The 16830-nt window shown below is 47.7% G+C and overlaps 1 long non-coding RNA gene across 1 annotated transcript; it reads left to right on the forward strand.

Moving 5' to 3' along the window:
* Positions 1-912: 912 nt before the first annotated feature.
* LOC138439735 (uncharacterized) lies at positions 913-2496 on the forward strand. The gene is made up of 2 exons (XR_011256804.1): positions 913-1107; positions 2307-2496. It is a non-coding gene; the product is annotated as an uncharacterized lncRNA (long non-coding RNA).
* Positions 2497-16830: the final 14334 nt, after the last annotated feature.

Consider the following 16830-nt stretch of genomic DNA (forward strand, 5'->3'; position numbering starts at 1 on the left):
AGAGTCCTCAAGTTCTGTTGTATTTTTTCCCCCTCCAAAGACCCTCTGTCTGTGTATGCCAGCCCAACACAGAGTATCTGCCAGGGTGCAGCATGAGGGCCTTAGGAGAGACACCAAGCAGAACTTCCTGGTGCCAGACATCTGGAACATAAGGAAGAGGGTGGCATCTCCTCCCTAAGTTCTTTTGGAAAGGCTCTTGGGCCTGGGGAATCAAAATTAAACAAAGGGATCTTCCCCTAGGGTACCCATGAATCTGCGTGATGCCCCACCCTACCAGGTAACCTGAGTTGAGAGTCATGCAGATATTCCTCCTTAAAGGGGCTTCTCTGCTTTTAGGACATGAACTCCCACTTTTCTAGGTTGGGGGAGGTTACCTCAGAGAAGTATATTGTTGCCCCAGTGCCTCACTAGTGACCACTTTGTATGTGTGTGTTAAAAACTTCACAGCAACAGCCCTTTTTACTCCCCCAACATCGACCTCAGGACACGCACTGTTGTTGTACCTGTTGTTGGAGATCTGAGACTCTGGCGGGTATCTGGATGGTGGGCTACCTGGTTCTCTCCGTGTTTCTCAGCTGCCAGCTCCTTCCCCACCTGCCTCCAGCCTCCAGCTCAGAGAGAACCTTGGCTGGGCTGGCCCTGGGCACCCTTCCTCCCTCTGCACCACCCTGCAGATCTCGCTCAGGGCCGAGGTGCAGCGGCCTGTGTGGCTGATGTTGGGTGTGGGTAAGGGGCTCTTCCAGCCTTCTTGGGGCTCTGGAGGGGCTTGGTCTGGAGGGGCTCTTCCCTGGGCTAGAGGAGGGGCACCCAGAACTTGCAAGGTCTGGACACCATGTCCCTCCCTCCCCTATCCCACCCCCACCCTTGCCCCTTTCCACCTTCTTTATTTCTGTATCAGCATCACCAGTATTCAGAGGCTTCTCAGGCTGGAGGCCTGTGTAAACGACACTACCTTCCTTGGTGGAACAGAATCCTGACTCTCCAAGGCTCAACCCTGAGAGGAGGCTTCCAGGAGGGCAGCCCGTGTGCCTCGATTAGCCGACGATGCCCTCACTTCCTCCCCGCCAGGGCCTCACTTCGATGTCTGCTGACACCACCTCGGCTCAGGTAAGCTGAGTCCCATCTGTTACTCTGGTCCAGGAACCAGGTTCTTTGCAACACAGCCAAGATGGACTAGAACCTTCAAATGGACTTTGTTAAACGCCAAAGGAAATGCAGCCAAGGAGTAGAAGTAAGCATCACAGCAAACAAGGTAGAACCATCTACTCCCACCTTCTCTCTTCCCCGAGGGGTCCCTCTGCAGTCCCGCTGCATCCGAGGTCCAGCCCCGCAGGGAAGCTCTTGCTCGCAGGGTTCTTGCATATTTCTTCTCCTTAAAGGATGGTGTGGTGGGTTGAATGGTGCTCCCCCCGCCAAAAAAAAAAAAAAAAGAGATGTGCCCATCCACGGCCTAATCCCTAGAACCTGTGAATGCTACCTTATTTGGAAAAAGGGTCTTTGCTGATGGAAGCAAGTTAAGGACTTTTGAGACAAGGGGATCATCATGGATTATCCTCGTGGGCCTTAAATCCAATGATGAGTGTCCTTACAGGAGACACAGAGGAGACGGAAATGACAGAGGAGGCGGCAGAGAGATACAGAGGCAGAGATGGGAGTGACGCAGATATGGGCCACAGTAGGCCAAGGGCTGCCGGCCACTCCACAAACTGGGAGAGAGGCGCAGAGCAGGTTTCCTCCTGGAGGCAGGGACCCTACCAACTTGATTTTGGACTTCTGGCCCCAGAACTGAGAGAGAGAATGTGTTTCTATTGTTGTTGTTTATATTTTGGCTGCTTTGCACAGCATGTGGGATCTTAGTTCCCTGAATAGGAATCGAACCCAGGCCGCCTGCATTGGAAGCAGAGTCTTAGCCAGTGAACCATCAGGCAAGTCCAATTTCTGTTGATCTCCACCCTCTAGTTGTGGTCATTTTTTATAGCAGCCTCCTGAAATAAACACAGTGGGTGTCCTAGGACATTTTACCCAGAGACCCCCACCAGCCCCTGGAGGCTGCTGAGGGCTGAATCTGTCTTTCTCTGCGGGTCTCCATCCCACTCCAGTATTCTTGCCTGGAGAATTCCATGGACAGAGGAGGCTGGTGAGCTACAAAGATTTGGATACAACTCAGTGACTAACACTCACTTTTTTTTCACTTTACCAGGTCTCTACTCCCGGTGGCCTTGTGGACACCGTCCCCTGCCTGTCTCACAGGAACCCCAAAGCCAATATGTAAAAAAAAAAAAACCCGTAACCTGTTTCTTCTCCAGACTTCCCCCCAGGAATGGGAGAGCTGCCTTGCTCCACATTCAGCCAAGGAGCTCTGAGTCCTTCCAGAACTTTCCAGCTCAAGGATGGCACCCTCGTGCAGGGCACCAGCAGTTTTCCCTGGGAGTAACTGCCTCACTGACCTCTTCATTTACACTCCACCACTTCATTTAAAAATATTTACTTATTTATCTGGCTGCATCGGCTCTTAGTTTCGGCATGTGGGTTCTTTAGTCTTGGTATGCAGACTGTTAGTTGTAGCACCTTGACCAGGGATGGAACCCAGCCCCCCTGCATTGGGAGTGCATAGGCTTAGGACCACTAAGGAAGTCTCAACTCCACAACTTTAAATTAGCCCTGCAGTACTGAGGTCTGGGGAAGGTGACACTCAGACGCCTCTTTCTCATGTAGCTTACTATGTCCCATGTGAAGGATCCAGGTTCAATTCCCAGGATACCTGCTGGTGGGATGCTACTCCTCCAGGCTCCTTTCTTTGCTCTTGGCAGACATGTTCCACTTGGTGGCTACCTGTCAGCCTGTCCCAAATGAGGTTCTAGAGGAAGCCCCAAGTAGGGGCTTACCAAGCCTCTGTCCCCCTAGTATGTCACCTTGAAACTCCAGCGTAATTAGTTTATATTGATCCCCAAACTACCATCAGCATACTATCACCTGTCTTGAAAGTTATGATTCTTGGCACAATTGTCAGCATGTCACCAGGGTGTTGGGCTTCTCTGGTGGCTCAGATGGTGAAGAATCTGTCTGCAATGCAGGAGACCCAGGTTTGGTCCCTGGGTTGGGAAGATCCCTTGGAGAAGGGAATGGCTAGTATCTATTCCAGTATTCTTGCCTGGAGAATTCCGTGTTCAGAGGAGGCTGGTAGGCTACAAAGATTTGGACATGACTGAGCGACTAACACTCGCTTTTTTTCACTTTACCAGGGCCTCATGCCATGTCTGATGGTTCCATAACACTGGCCAGATGTCACATGGGCACAGCCCACTGTGACCAGTGACTGTGGCCAGCTTTGAATCTGGCTGTCCCCTGCATGGCCAGGTATCAGTGGGAGGGAACATCCAGCCCTTCTTAATCACGTCCCCTCTGCAGCCAGAGCGAGCTTCCTGGAACAGAGCTGACTTCATCTCTCTCCTCGCTGAGACACTCAATCTGCATGACCTGGCCCTGCCTATCCCACCTGCCCACCTCGCCCGTCCCCAGTGCTCCCCACCCACCTGCTTCACCAAACTACTGCAGTTCCCTGAATGAGGATGTACCTCTTCTGGAACACTTGCTCCCAACTCTTTGCCTGGACAATTCCTGCTGATCTTTCCAAACTCAGAGCAAGCATTGTCTCTGTTAGCAGGCTTTTCCTGATTTGCCCTGTCTCAAGACCCCTTGCCTTAGCTTGGGCTGCTTTTACAAAATACTATAGACCAGGTAGCTTAAACAACAGACACTTATTTCTCACAGTTCTAGAGGCTGGAAAGTCCAGGATCAAGGTGCTGGCAGATATGGTGTCTAGTGAGCGCGCTCTGCCTGGTTTATGGACCATCACCTTCTCTGTGTCCTCACGTGGCAGGAAGAGAGAGAGCTCTGGTCCCTCCCTCTTCTTTTAAGGACACTAGTTGCAACTTCATGCTCTCCTCTAAACCTAGAAAGTATGTCAGTCGCTCAGTCGTGTCCAACTCTTTGAGATCCCATGGACTGTAGCCCACCAGGCTTCTCTGTTCATGGAATTCTTCAGGCAAGAATATTGGAGTGGGTTGCTATTTCCTTCTCCAGGGGAATCTTCCCGATCCAGGAATAGAACCCCAGTCTCCTACATCGCAGGGAGATTCTTTATCTAAGATTCATCTAAACCTAATTACCTCCCAAATGCCCCACCTCCAAATGCATCACATTAAGGATTCAGGCTTCAGTATTTGAGTTTGGGAGGGGTGGGGGGACACATGCATTCTCTCCATAACACTCCCTCTGTTTGAACTGGGATCCATAGGTGGTCCATTCCTAGTTCTTGGTTGGTATGTCTCTTATCTCTTCTAATCGATCCCAAGACAGATTCCCCTTCATTTTCTTTTTTAAAAATATGATGTTATTGGCTGTTTTTTTTGGCTGTGCTGGGTCTTCATTGCTGTTTGGGCTTTCTCTAGTTGCAGTGAGAGGGGGCTCCTCTCTAGTTGTGGAGTGCAGGCTTCTCATTGCCTGTGACTTCTCTTATTATGGAGCAGGGCTCCAGGGCATGTGAGCTTCAGGTATCTCTCATCCTTAATGACATTCACATCGTCTCACCTGTGGTTTCAATTTGCATTTCCTTGGTAACTAATGATGCCAAACAGCTTATTCAGGCTAGCTCTTGAGTCGTTTTGATTCAGTGACCTGTTCTTGAGAGCATCTTTACTTACTGGTATGATGTGTTCTGAATTCACCTTGGACATTTTCTGCACCCCCCCACCCCCAGACCTGGAATCAATCAATTTCCTCCACAGATACCTGTTTCTTTTCAGTGGGAGATAATATTCAGAGCCTAGAATCTGGATGTCAGGTATCTCATTGCAACTGGATTAGTCATTATTTCCGGTCCTTTCCAGTCTCTGAACTTGGAAATATTATTTGCTCAACGAACAGTTTTGTTTTTTTCTTAATATATTTATTTGGCTGTGCTGGGTCTTAGTTGCCGCACTCAGGATCTTTGATCTTCATTGTAGCATGCAGAATCTGTAGTTGAGGCATGTGGGATCTAGTTCCCCAACCAGGGATTGAACCCAGGCCCCCTGATTTGGGAGCATGGAGTCTTAGCCGCTGGACCATCAGGAAAGTCCCACATTTTGAAGAACAATTTTTAAAAAAATAAATTCTTAAAAATTGTCTGTTCAAATATAAGACCCAAGCATATTTTAATGAACCCTATCGATCATCTGTCTGCTTCCTTCCGTGCCAACACCATGTCGGTTCTCAGTGACACCAACATGATCGCTCGTGTTTTATTCTACAGGCCACACACAGCACAGCTCAGAGCGACAAAGCCAACCCCACCACCAACAGCACGATTGCTAAATTTAAGTGTTTTCAGTTCTTTAGTCTGTTGAGTATTTTCTACAAGGACTATAAAGTCAAATTATGTATTGTGATTTAAAGTCGCTCATTGTGGGTATGCCCTTTAACTAGATATAAAGATTCCTTTGTTTTAGTCCATTTTTGATTTTTAGGAATTTCTTTTTTTTTTAACATTTCATTTTTAAATGGCATTTTAACTATTTTTTTTTAAGAGGACACACACAATTAAAAAAAAAACTTATCTGGTGGTTCAGTGGTTAAGACTTAGCACAGCAGGGGTCTCAGGTTCAATTCCTGGCTGGGGAACTAAGATCCCACATGCATGCTCTGCAGCACGGCCAAAATAAGTAAATAAATATATGATTAAAAATTTAAAAAATAAAGATTAAAGAGAGAATACATTCATATAGTCAAACCCAAGACAACAAAAAAAGATCACGAAAAATCTTCCGACCTCTTTTTCATTTTCCCCTTTCCAACCATTTTTATTGGTATCTTGAGTATCCTCTGAGAGTTTGTTGAAATGTAGGCAAATATGAATATGATTACATTCATTGTTATATAACTATGATTTATCTATACATTGTTCAGCACAGTGTCATGCCAGAAAGTAACTGAAAGTCACCTTCGTTTGTTTTTACAGCTGCATAGGATCCATTTTAGGAATGTAGCAAAACTGTCTTAGCCCGTTCACTACTGATTGACATTTTAGTTGTTTTGAGCTATTGCAAATTGTTTACATTTAATTTTGATTTATAATTTTGTAAAATATTTACACAGTTCCATAGCCAAATCTACAAAAAAAAAATCATTAAATCTGGTGTCCATTCTCTCCACCCTATATAACCACTCTGCCCCTGTAAATAACCATTTAAAAATTTTGTATAGGTTTTTCTTTCATTTTTTTAAAAAATGGAAGCATGTGCATATATGCACTCATATTTCCCTTTGTTAGATAAATGAAGCATACAACACATACTTTTCTCTACCTTGATTTAAATTTTTTAAAACGTGAAATAATTACACACTTACAGAAAAGTTTTCAGTACAGTAAAAAGAACATTTGTTTCCATTTGAGAATAATGGATATTCTCATGGTGAATACCGCATCACCTCTGAATACTTTTTTGTATTTTCTATAGAGAGACCATTCTTCTACATAGCCAGAATACAAACATCAAAATCGAGAAACTATGGTTGATAGTCACTAAATCCTCAAACCCCACTCAGGTTTATCAGTTGTCTCAATGGAGTCCCTTATATTCATTACAAAAGGCTCCAGCTCATACTCTTGCATCATATTTACTTTTCAAATCTCTTTGGTCTGCTTTAATCCAAAAGAGTTCTTGGGTCCTTCCTTGACTTTCATGACCTTGACAGTTTTGAAAATGTCATGCCCACGACTTTGCAGAATGGCTCTCAGCTGGGGTTTGTCTGATGGCGGTTCCTCATGATTGGATCCCTCAGGTGACGTGTCTTCTGCCTAAATATCTCAAAAGTAGCTCTGTGTCATTTTCTTTGCATCAGGAGGAGCAATATTCTTTGCTCTGATACTGACGATGTTCACTTAGCTCTTGTCTTCAGGGCTCCCTCTCCTACCCCATGAACTTACTCTCATCCCCTTTGTTATTAGTAAGTATTTTGTAGGAAATGCTTTGAGCTTATGTGAATACCCTGTGTGTGTGTACGTGTGTGCACGTGTTAAGTTGTTCAGTGGTGGCTGTTCTTTGCAACACTATGAATTGTAGCCTGCCAGGCTCCTCCGGCCATTGAATTTTCCAGGCAAGAATACTGGAGTGGGTTGCCATGCCCTTCTCCGGGGGAGCTTCCTGACCCAGGAATCGAACCTGGGTCTCCTGCATTGCAAGCAGATTCTTTACTGCTGAGCCACTGGGAAACCATGTAAGTACCCTGTCCCTCATCAAACTTTCCATTTGTGTGTTTATATCAGTAGAGTCACAGATTGATATTTTATTCAATGGATTATAATCTTTTACTTTACTATCATTATTTTGATGCTCATTGTCTTAGATTTGGCCGGTGGGAGCCCTTTCAAGAGGTCTTCTGGGTCCTTTTGACACATCCCTATTTTCTTTGAGCACTTCTTTGGTTTTTTTTGGTGCAAGATGTCTCAGACTCATTTGTACATTTCTTAAAAAAAAATTTTTTTTTTGGCTGTACTGCACAGCTTGTGGGATCTTACTTTCCTGACCAGGGATCAAACCTGTGCCCCCTGAACTGGAAGCATGGAGTCTTGACTACAACCAGGGAAGTCCCATTCATAACTTGCCCTTGGACTAAAATCAACCATTGCTCCAAGGAGTCCCAGTTCCTTTTAGTGGAAAATGTTACTTAGAACCAGTCTGGGCACTGAGGATGGCCACTGCTCATCCTAAGAATATCGTAGGCACATCAAAGGTGCAAAATAACCTTTGCTATCACTGTTCTCACTGATCCCATGCCCTCTTAGTGGGGAGTGCTAGGAAATATGTCTACATTTATATTTACTCTTGGATCTATAGATGCAAACATATATTTACCTAGAACCATATTTCTACACTGAGGTACACACGACAAAACACCACACAAGTTCTCCAACTCCGTAGCTTCTCCTAGCTTTCCCTCTTTCCATATTTGTACCTTCTCCTCCAAAAGTGAGAAATCTGGTTCTTGTTAATCTCTTAAAATGTTGACTTATTTGATCAGTTCCTCTGTGCAACCGATCTCAAACTGCAGTCCCTTCTCCCCTACAGGTCCTCTTAGTGGAACAGAAGCTCTGTCCCTAGAGTGGGATATCTACTAGTTGGATACAGCACTCTCGTCCACCCTCCTATTCCCCTTGACCTCTGACACTCCACGATGGGCAGGCCTCCATGGGAATGTCTCTCTCACCCTGTTTGGGCTTACCTGACTCAGGGGCCCACCTGCACCACAGTGTGCTTACCTCATTCAGCCCACTTCATGGCTTTGGGAATGAATTGTTCAGAAAGGGAAGGAAAAGAAGTAAGAGTAAGAAGAAGAGATTTACCTTAAATTTTTTTTAAATTTTATTTAATATATCTGGGAGGTCACTCTATATCCATTTATGGACATAGAGACATTTTTCATGCCTTTTATTTTGTAACCATTGCAATATGTACATATATCATGGTTTATTCCATTGCTCCTTTGTGGTGGCCAGTGTTTTGCCATTACAAATAGTTGTCAGGTCTGTTTCTGAGGCACCTGGGAAGAGTCGAGTCTGGCATTATAGAGGTTCTGTACCCTTGGCCCTGTTCTGTAGAAGCCACCAGGCGCTCTTTCCAGAACATGTCCCAGATTTCAGAGAAGTCCCCCTCACTAGCCCATCCAGGGCCAAGGATAGAGGCTTGAGCCACCCATTGGACCACAGTCTGGACCTCAGGGAAGCCAAGAACACTTGAGGAGTTCTGGAGACACACTGGGCTTCCCTGGCGGCGCAGCTGGGGCTCTCCATTTTGAAGGTGATCAAGGATCCAATCGGAGCCTCTGTTTCAGGAAGGAATTTCTTTAGCATACAAAGGACGGTCACAAGTGCTCCAGCTGTACCCAAATGGCCCTGGGATTTGTTCCATCAGAGGAGTCTCAGGACCCAGGGATCAGCTGAGGAGACGGTCTCCAGTCAGCCAGACTCCCTGCCCTGAGCTCTAAAGGCAATCTTGAAGAATCTTGTGTGTGTAATTCTCGTAAGATATTAAATAAGGCTTTGCCCCCCACCCCTGCCTTCAATTATGCTACTTATTTACGCAACGCTGTTTTGCATGTAGGGTGTAAAGGTGCATTTCCTCTTAATTCTTGTTTTCGCAAGTGTCAAATCATGAGTTAGAAATGCTTTATGGTAGGTGCTCCTGCAAAGTGATTGATGGAGAGTGTGTGTGTGTGTGTGTGTGTGTGTGAATGTCTCGTATTTGCATGGGCCAGAACCAAATGAATGATTTTATGAATGAGATTCTTATCAGGATGACACAAGGCAGCTTCAGGAGATGAGATGCTCGCCTGAGAAGGAAGGAGACAGTATTTGAAGGAGAAGGAACTGGTTAAGAATTTTGAACACACAGGTCCTCCAGCTCCCAGGTGTGGATGGGGAGCTGCCAGAGGGAGATCAGAGAGGCCAGTGTTGATGTTCCAGAAAAGTGAGAAGAGGGATGTGGCTGGTGACTGTCCTGCCAGCCTGGCACGAATTATTCATGGGAAGGCATAGAGCCCAGCAGAAAGAACACTGGGCTATCTACAAGGAGGCTGGTGTGTGACACTGGATGGGTTCTGCTTAGCCTTAAGCAAGTCATTTAAACTCTGAGCTGAAGCATCAGTGGCTGCTCACGTCCCACAGAGCAGGAATCCACCCTCTGCATCTCTCAGGACCGAGTGGGTTACTAGGTACAAAGTGTCTGTGCCTAAAATCCTTTCTGCAACAAGGCAGAGTATAAACGAACAGACCAATAAAACCCAAGGCATCGGGGTGCAGGGTGGACAGTGAGGCCCAGCCCAAGGATCCCAGGAGCAGCTTTCTTTTTTTAATTGTTATTTGTTTATTTATTTTGGTCACATGGATTCCATGTGTGATCTTATTTCCTGGACCAGGGATCAAACCCATGCCCCTGCAGTGGAAGTGTGGCACCTTAACTGCTAGACCACCAGGGAAGTCCCCCTGGCAACATCTTGACCCTGGCTCTAGGGGAAGAGAGCTCCCTGGAGTGTGTGGGGGTGCTCTGTGGGACAGAGTGGCCTGTGGGGTGCCAGGCACCCTGGGAAGAGCTAGGACTGTCCAGGGTGGAGGCCCTGGCAGGATCGCAGGTTATTTCCCTTGCAAAATGGAATTCAAATCTCAGGTTGTATCAGTCTAGGGAAGACAGCTGGGCACAGATGTGTCCGGGGAGGCTGTGGGGACAGGTGTGGACACGCTGTCACATGACCACACTGCTCAGGGACTCTACCCTCTTTTTGGCCTGTCTGAGCTCTCAGGACATGGGGGCTGGCTGTTTTCACAGACCAGTCTGGCATTTCCCCAAGGCTGTCTCTGGGGCCAGAGCCAGGTGAACACAGGCTCCTGAACCCCCACCCCGCAGGCTCCCCGGGCCCAGCTGGAGAGGCTGAGACGGCCGCTTGGCCGCCAGCACATGCATTAGTAATGGCCACTGATCCTGCTGGCCCCACGCCCTGTTTCCAGAAGGGGACAGTAACTGGAGCCCAGGTGCCCCCTGCTTTCCAGACTCCTCCCTGTGGTGGGGTTATCGGACACCTCTTCTTTTCCTGGTCCTTGATCTCCGCATCAGAGTGGAAAGCAAGTTATGTTTCCTCTGACATCCTGAACGTTCCGTATTCACATCGTTGCTTCTTTCAGAGGCTTCTCCAAGATGGAAGAGTTAGGAGGTGACCTGGGAGGCCTCTTAGGGGCACCTCGGTTCAGATGCTAGTCCTCCCGGGGTTGGACCTCAGTGTCCTCATGTGGACTGTTCAGTGTTCATCTCGGTTCTGAGGCTGGGCTTCCAGGGACCCTGGGACTTGGTTCCTGCCCTAATGAGGGTCGCAGTGGGTGGTGGGGACACAGCAGGGCCACCGTCAGACCACAGCAGGCTAAGTATGTGTGCCAAAGGGCAGCAGCAGCCCAGCTGTGGGGGCTCCTGAGAGGGTGTCCTAGACCAAGTAGGTCTGGAGGGTGGTAAGATTCAAGTAGAGTGGCGGGGTCCAGGAGGCACTGCTCACACCCCAACTGTCCTCTGGCCCAGGAGGGAGCAAGGAAGCTTTGGGGGCGCTCCTCTCACCCTGGGCCTGCAGAAAGGGCCTCCTCCATTCCCAGGGCTGAAGTTCTGCCCTGCCTTTCCCCCACACCACCCTTCACCCCTACAGCTGCTCAGGGGTGTCCCCAAGGATCCCCAGCTCTGTCCTCGGGCCCGTGGCCTGGCTCTGACAGCTGTCCTTGGGTGGGGGGAGGTTCTGGCCACTCTGAAATGCCTCTTTCAGGAGTCCCGTAGTTCCCCCGTGGGAGAACAGGAATTGCTGTTGTTATTGTTGCTGTTCAGTTGCTAGGTCGTGTCTGACCTTACCTGAACACATCACACTGGGGGAAAGAACACCTCCAGGAAGGAAGCCATCAGTGAGGGATGGGTAGGCCTGCGTAGGAAGGGGAAACTTTGGGGGAGGGGTGGGCAAGTGGGGGCTCAGGCAGCCCAAAGACTGAGAAAGTGCAGGCAAGCGGGAAGCAGGAGGCGGGGCCAGCCCAGGCTCTGTAGGGGACCAGCTGTGCGACCTTAATGCCACCATGACCCTCCTCAGTCCACCTCTGCTCACCCACCCATGGCCCAGGGTGTATCTCGAGACTGCTCCAAACAGAGCTGCCTCCACGTGCGGAGGCTGGTGTCTGGGTCCACTAGGGCAGAGGCTGAGGGCATCGACAGGGGTGTCAGGGCAGGATGACCAGAGCGTTCTCTCCTGGTTGGAGCTTTTACAAGATTCCAGAGTTTCAACCGGCTGCCCAACACCAGGCTCTGGGGGTCAGAGGCTGCGGCACCTGCCTGGCTTTGCCCCTGTGCCCCACCTTACCTAGAGCTTACCTAAATGCTACCGCCCTGGGCCTGGGGGTCCTGGTGGCAGAACTAGAGTGATCAGCAGACGGATGGTGGGGCCTGAAGCCCTGGGCCAAGGTGCGGACACAACCCACCCTCGGAGCTCGGCTCTCGTTGGCCCACCAAGGACACCAGGCACCTGGGCAGGAGGGATGGTGTCAGAGAGATGATGCCCCAGCCTCGCCAGGCTCAGAGGCCTGGCAGCAGGGGAGGTGGGCTCTCCCTGGAGACTCGGGGCACTCTTGTCCCCAACTTCCCAGGCAGCCCAGAGCAACCTGGATCTGCAGCACCAGCCACGGCCCTGGAGGGGGCACAGTCACGGCTGAGAGGCAGCTGCTGAATAATTCAGCAATGCCGGGTATCTTGATTCCTCGTGGGAGGCCAACTGCCAGCCCCTCAGCCCTCCACCTGGGCTTCCCAGAGCTCCTCCACATCCCCGAGGTCTCATCAGCCCCCTCACCAGGTTGAAACCTGCTTCTCCAGCCCTGCTTTCCCCACAGCTGTGACCCTGCCAGAGCCACCTCTGTTATCTCCCTTTCCTCTGTCCCTGGGGCTCAGACAGGTAAAGACTCTGTCTGCAATGTGGGAAGCCTGGGCTTGATCCCTGGGATGGGACGATCCCCTGGAGAAGTGAATGGCAACCCACTCCAGTGTTCTTGCCTGGAGAATTCCGTGGACAGAGGAGCCTAGTTGCTACAGTCCATGGGGTCGAGAAGAGCTGGACACGACTGAACGATTTTCAGTCACTCACTCCCTCTCCTCTGTCTCACATCATCAAGTCTTTCCAATCCCATTGCAGAACCGCTTTTTATGAGAGCCATCTGCTTGGACTCCACTCTGGTCCAAGTCAACACCACCCTGAAACCTCTGACAGCCCCTGGCTGGGCTCCGGCCTGCAGAATGGCACTGTTTGCTCTGCACTCAATTCCTTATATCCTCCCCTGCTTCAGGCGAATTCTGCACTCCCACATTTTAGGATCAAATCCTGCTTCCTACCTGGGTTTGCCCCATCCCTAGTGGTCCCACCTGTACCTCCACCCTAGGCCTTCACCCCTCCTCCAACCCCCTCCTGCCCACCCCCACCCCGCCACACACAGCAGGATCAATAAATGCCTCTCCAGGCCTAAATAAATGCCTCTTCCTCAGCCTGGAACATCGCCCCACCCTTGGCCTCCTCAGCTGTCACTCAGCTCAAAAGATGTAGCTCAACTCTTCCTCCTCCAAGGAGTCCTCCCTGATTATCATGGCCCAGGCCACCCTAGCTGTGTCTCTGTCACAGCCCCTTCTGCAGAGTTTATAACTGTCCAGTCCTGGGTCTGTCTTTTCCACTAGGGTATGGAGTATATGAGAGTGTTAAAAGTGAAAGTGTCAGCGGCTCAGTCGTGTCTGACTCTTTGCAAACCTACAGACTGTAGCTCATCAGGCTCCTCTGTCCGTGGAATTCTCCAGGCAAGAATACTGGAGTGGGTTGCCATGCCCTCCTCCAGGGGATCTTCCTGACCCAGGGATCAAACTTGGGTCTCCTGCATTGCAAGCGGATTCTTTGCCATCTGAACCACCTGTATATATACTTTTCCTTGTGTGTTTATTAGGTGTCTATCTTTCCTTTCTTTCTTTTTACATATTTTATTTGTTTATCTGGTTAGGACACATATAAAATATACCATTTAAACAATTTTGAAGCATTCTATGCAGTAGTATTAAGTACATTCACAAAGTTGTGAAACCATCAGTTTGGTTCAGTCAAGTCGCTCAGTCTTGTCCGACACCAGGCTTGCTTGTCCTTCACCAACTCCTGGAGTTTGCATAAACTCACATCCATCAAGTCGGTGATGCCATCCAGCCATCTCCTCCTCTGCAATCATTGCCATGATCCATTTCCAGACCTCATGCTCCTCTTGTCAGATGGGCCTCCTCTCCTTATCGAGTCAAGTCAAGGGCCAGTTCATCCCCTTCTCCTCATCCACTCAGCCCTCCCGCACACCTCAGCCTCACGCTTCTTGCCAAAGGAACACACACGGGACAGTTTGTATATCCATCTCCTATATTGGCGTGACTATGTCCAGTGTGGGTGCTCAAATGAATCACAGACTGTTGAGACCGGGGCCTAGGTCTCATATGCCTTCAGTGACTCACAATATCCTCCTAGGTCTCATATGCCTTCAGTGACCCACCTATCCTCCCTGACCCACAATACAAATCTAGGCACATAGAAAGATCCAGTAAGCCCCAGGCAATGGAAGTGCCTAGCAGGTGTCATGCCTGGAGGGACATCAGAGCATAAGACGTTCTGGGAACTGAGCTAAGCTGTGTGTCCGCAGACCTGTTCCTTACTAATAGAGCGCCAAAGTTTTAGAACCCAAATTTTTAAAATATTAATATCAGTGCTTTTACCTAATAGCAAAACTTTAAAGAAATTTCTTTTTTTTAAATTTATTCATTTATTTGGCTGTCCGGGCCTTAGTTATGGCACACAGGATCTTCAGATGTGGCATGTGGCATCTAAATCCCTGACCAGGGGTCAAACTCGTGATCAAAGCCTTGTATTGAGAGCTCGGTGTCTTAGCTACTGGACATGCAGGGAAGTCCCAGAACTTCAAAGGGACTTCTGTTATGAAACATTTATAACCTACTTAAAAGTAGAGAGGGCTTCCCTTGTAGCTCAGCTGGTAAAGAATCCACCTGAAATGTAGGAGACCCAGTTGATTCCTGGGTCAGGAAGATCCCTTGGAGAAAGGATAGGCTACACACTCCAGTATTCTTGGGTTTCCCTGGTGGCTCAGCTGGTAAAGAATCTGCCTGCAATGCGGGAGACCTGGGTTCAATCCCTGGGTTGGGAAGATCCCTTGGAGAACGGAATGACTACCTACTCCAGTATTCTGGCCTGGAGAATTCCATGGACTGTATATCTATGGGGTCACAAAGAGTTGGGCATGACTGAGTGACTTTCTAAAAGTAGAGAGGATGGTCTAATGAATTTCCATGTACCAATCACTCAGCTTAGCTTCAGAAGTTGTTAGCAAAGGGCTAATTATGTTTCATCTACTACATGCCCTCCCAGGGTTATTTTAAAACAAATTTAAAAATCATATTATTTCACCCATAAATTCAATATATATTTTTAAAAGGTAGGTAGTCTTTGAACAAATATATACACACAATATTAAACAATACATTTCTCACCTATAAAAAATAATACTAATTTCCTAATATGACATCACCTAATATGACATGGTCAATACTGAAATCAGATTAATTATATTCTTTGCAGCCAAAGATGGAGGAGCTCTATACAGTCAGCAAAAACAAGACCAGGAGCTGACTGTGGCTCAGATCATGAACTCCTTATTGCCAAATTCAGACTTAAATTGAAGAAAGTAGGGAAAACCACTAAACCATTCAGATATAACCTAAATCAAATCCCTTATGATTATACAGTGGAAGTGACAAACAGATTCAAAGGATTACATCTGATAGACAAAGTGCCTGAAGAACTACGGGTGGAGGTTTGTAACATTGTACAGGAGGCGGTGATCAAGACAAACCCCAAGAAAAAAGAAATGTAAAAAGGGAAAATGGTTGTCTGAGTAGGCCTTACAAATACCTGAGAAAAGAAGAGAAGCTAAAGGCAAAGGAAAAAAAGGAAAGATATGCCCATCTGAATGCAGAGTTCCAAAGAATAGCAAGGAGAGATAAGAAAGTCTTCCTCAGTGACCAATACAAAGAGAGGAAAACAATAGAGTGGGAAAGACTAGAGATCTCTTCAAGAAAATTAGAGATACCAAGGAAACATTTCATGTAAAGGGCTCAGTAAAGGACAGAAATGGTAGGGACCTAAGAGAAGCAAAAGATATTAAGAAGAGGTGGCAAGAATACACAGAAGAACTATACAAAAAAGATCTTCATGACCCAGATAATCATGATGGTGTGATCACTCACCTAGAGTCAGACATCCTGGAGTGTGAAGTCAAGTGGGCCTTAGGAAGCATCACTATGAACACAAAGCTAGTGGAGGTGATGGGATTCCAGCTGAGCTATTTCAAATCCTAAAAGATGATGCTGTGAAAGTGCTGCACTCAATATGCCAGCAAATTTGGAAAACTCAGCAGTGGTCACAGGACTGGAAAAGGTCAGTTTTCATTCCAATCCCAAAGAAAGACAATGCCAAAAATGCTCAAACTACCACACAATTGCACTCATCTCATGCTAGTAAAGTAATGCTCAAAATTCTCCAGGCAAGGCTCCAACAGTACGTGAACTGAGAACTTGCAGATGTTCAAGATGGAGTTAGAAAAGGCAGAGGAACCAGAGATCAAATTGCCAACAACCACCGGATCATAGAAAAAGCAAGAGAGTTCCAGAAAAACATCTACTTCTGCTTTATTGACTATGCCAAAGCCTTTGACTTGTGTGGATCCCAACAAACTGTGGAAAATTCTTAAAGAGATGGGAATACCAGACCACCTTATCTGCCTCCTGAGAAATCTGTATGCAGGTCAGGAAGCAACAGAACCAGACATGGAACAACGGACTGGTTCCAAATTGGGAAAGGAGTACGTCAAGGCTGTATATTGCCACTCTGCTTATTTAACTTGTATGCAGAGTACATCATGCGAAATGCTGGTCTGGATGAAGCACAAGCTAGAATCAAGATTGCCAAGAGAAATATCAATAACCTCAGATGTGGAAACAACACCACCCTTATGGCAGAAAGTGAAAAAGAACTAAAGAGCCTCTTGAAGAAAGTGAAAGAGAAGAGTGAAAAAGCTGGCTTAAAACTCAACATTCAGAAAACGAAGATCATGGCATCTGGTCCCATCACTTCATAGACAATAGATGGGGAAACAGTGTCAGACTCTATTTTGGGGGGCTCCAAAATCACTGCAGAGGGTGA

The sequence above is a fragment of the Ovis canadensis genome, chromosome 4, assembly GCF_042477335.2.
Source record: "Ovis canadensis isolate MfBH-ARS-UI-01 breed Bighorn chromosome 4, ARS-UI_OviCan_v2, whole genome shotgun sequence".
NCBI classification, from domain to species: domain Eukaryota; kingdom Metazoa; phylum Chordata; class Mammalia; order Artiodactyla; family Bovidae; genus Ovis; species Ovis canadensis.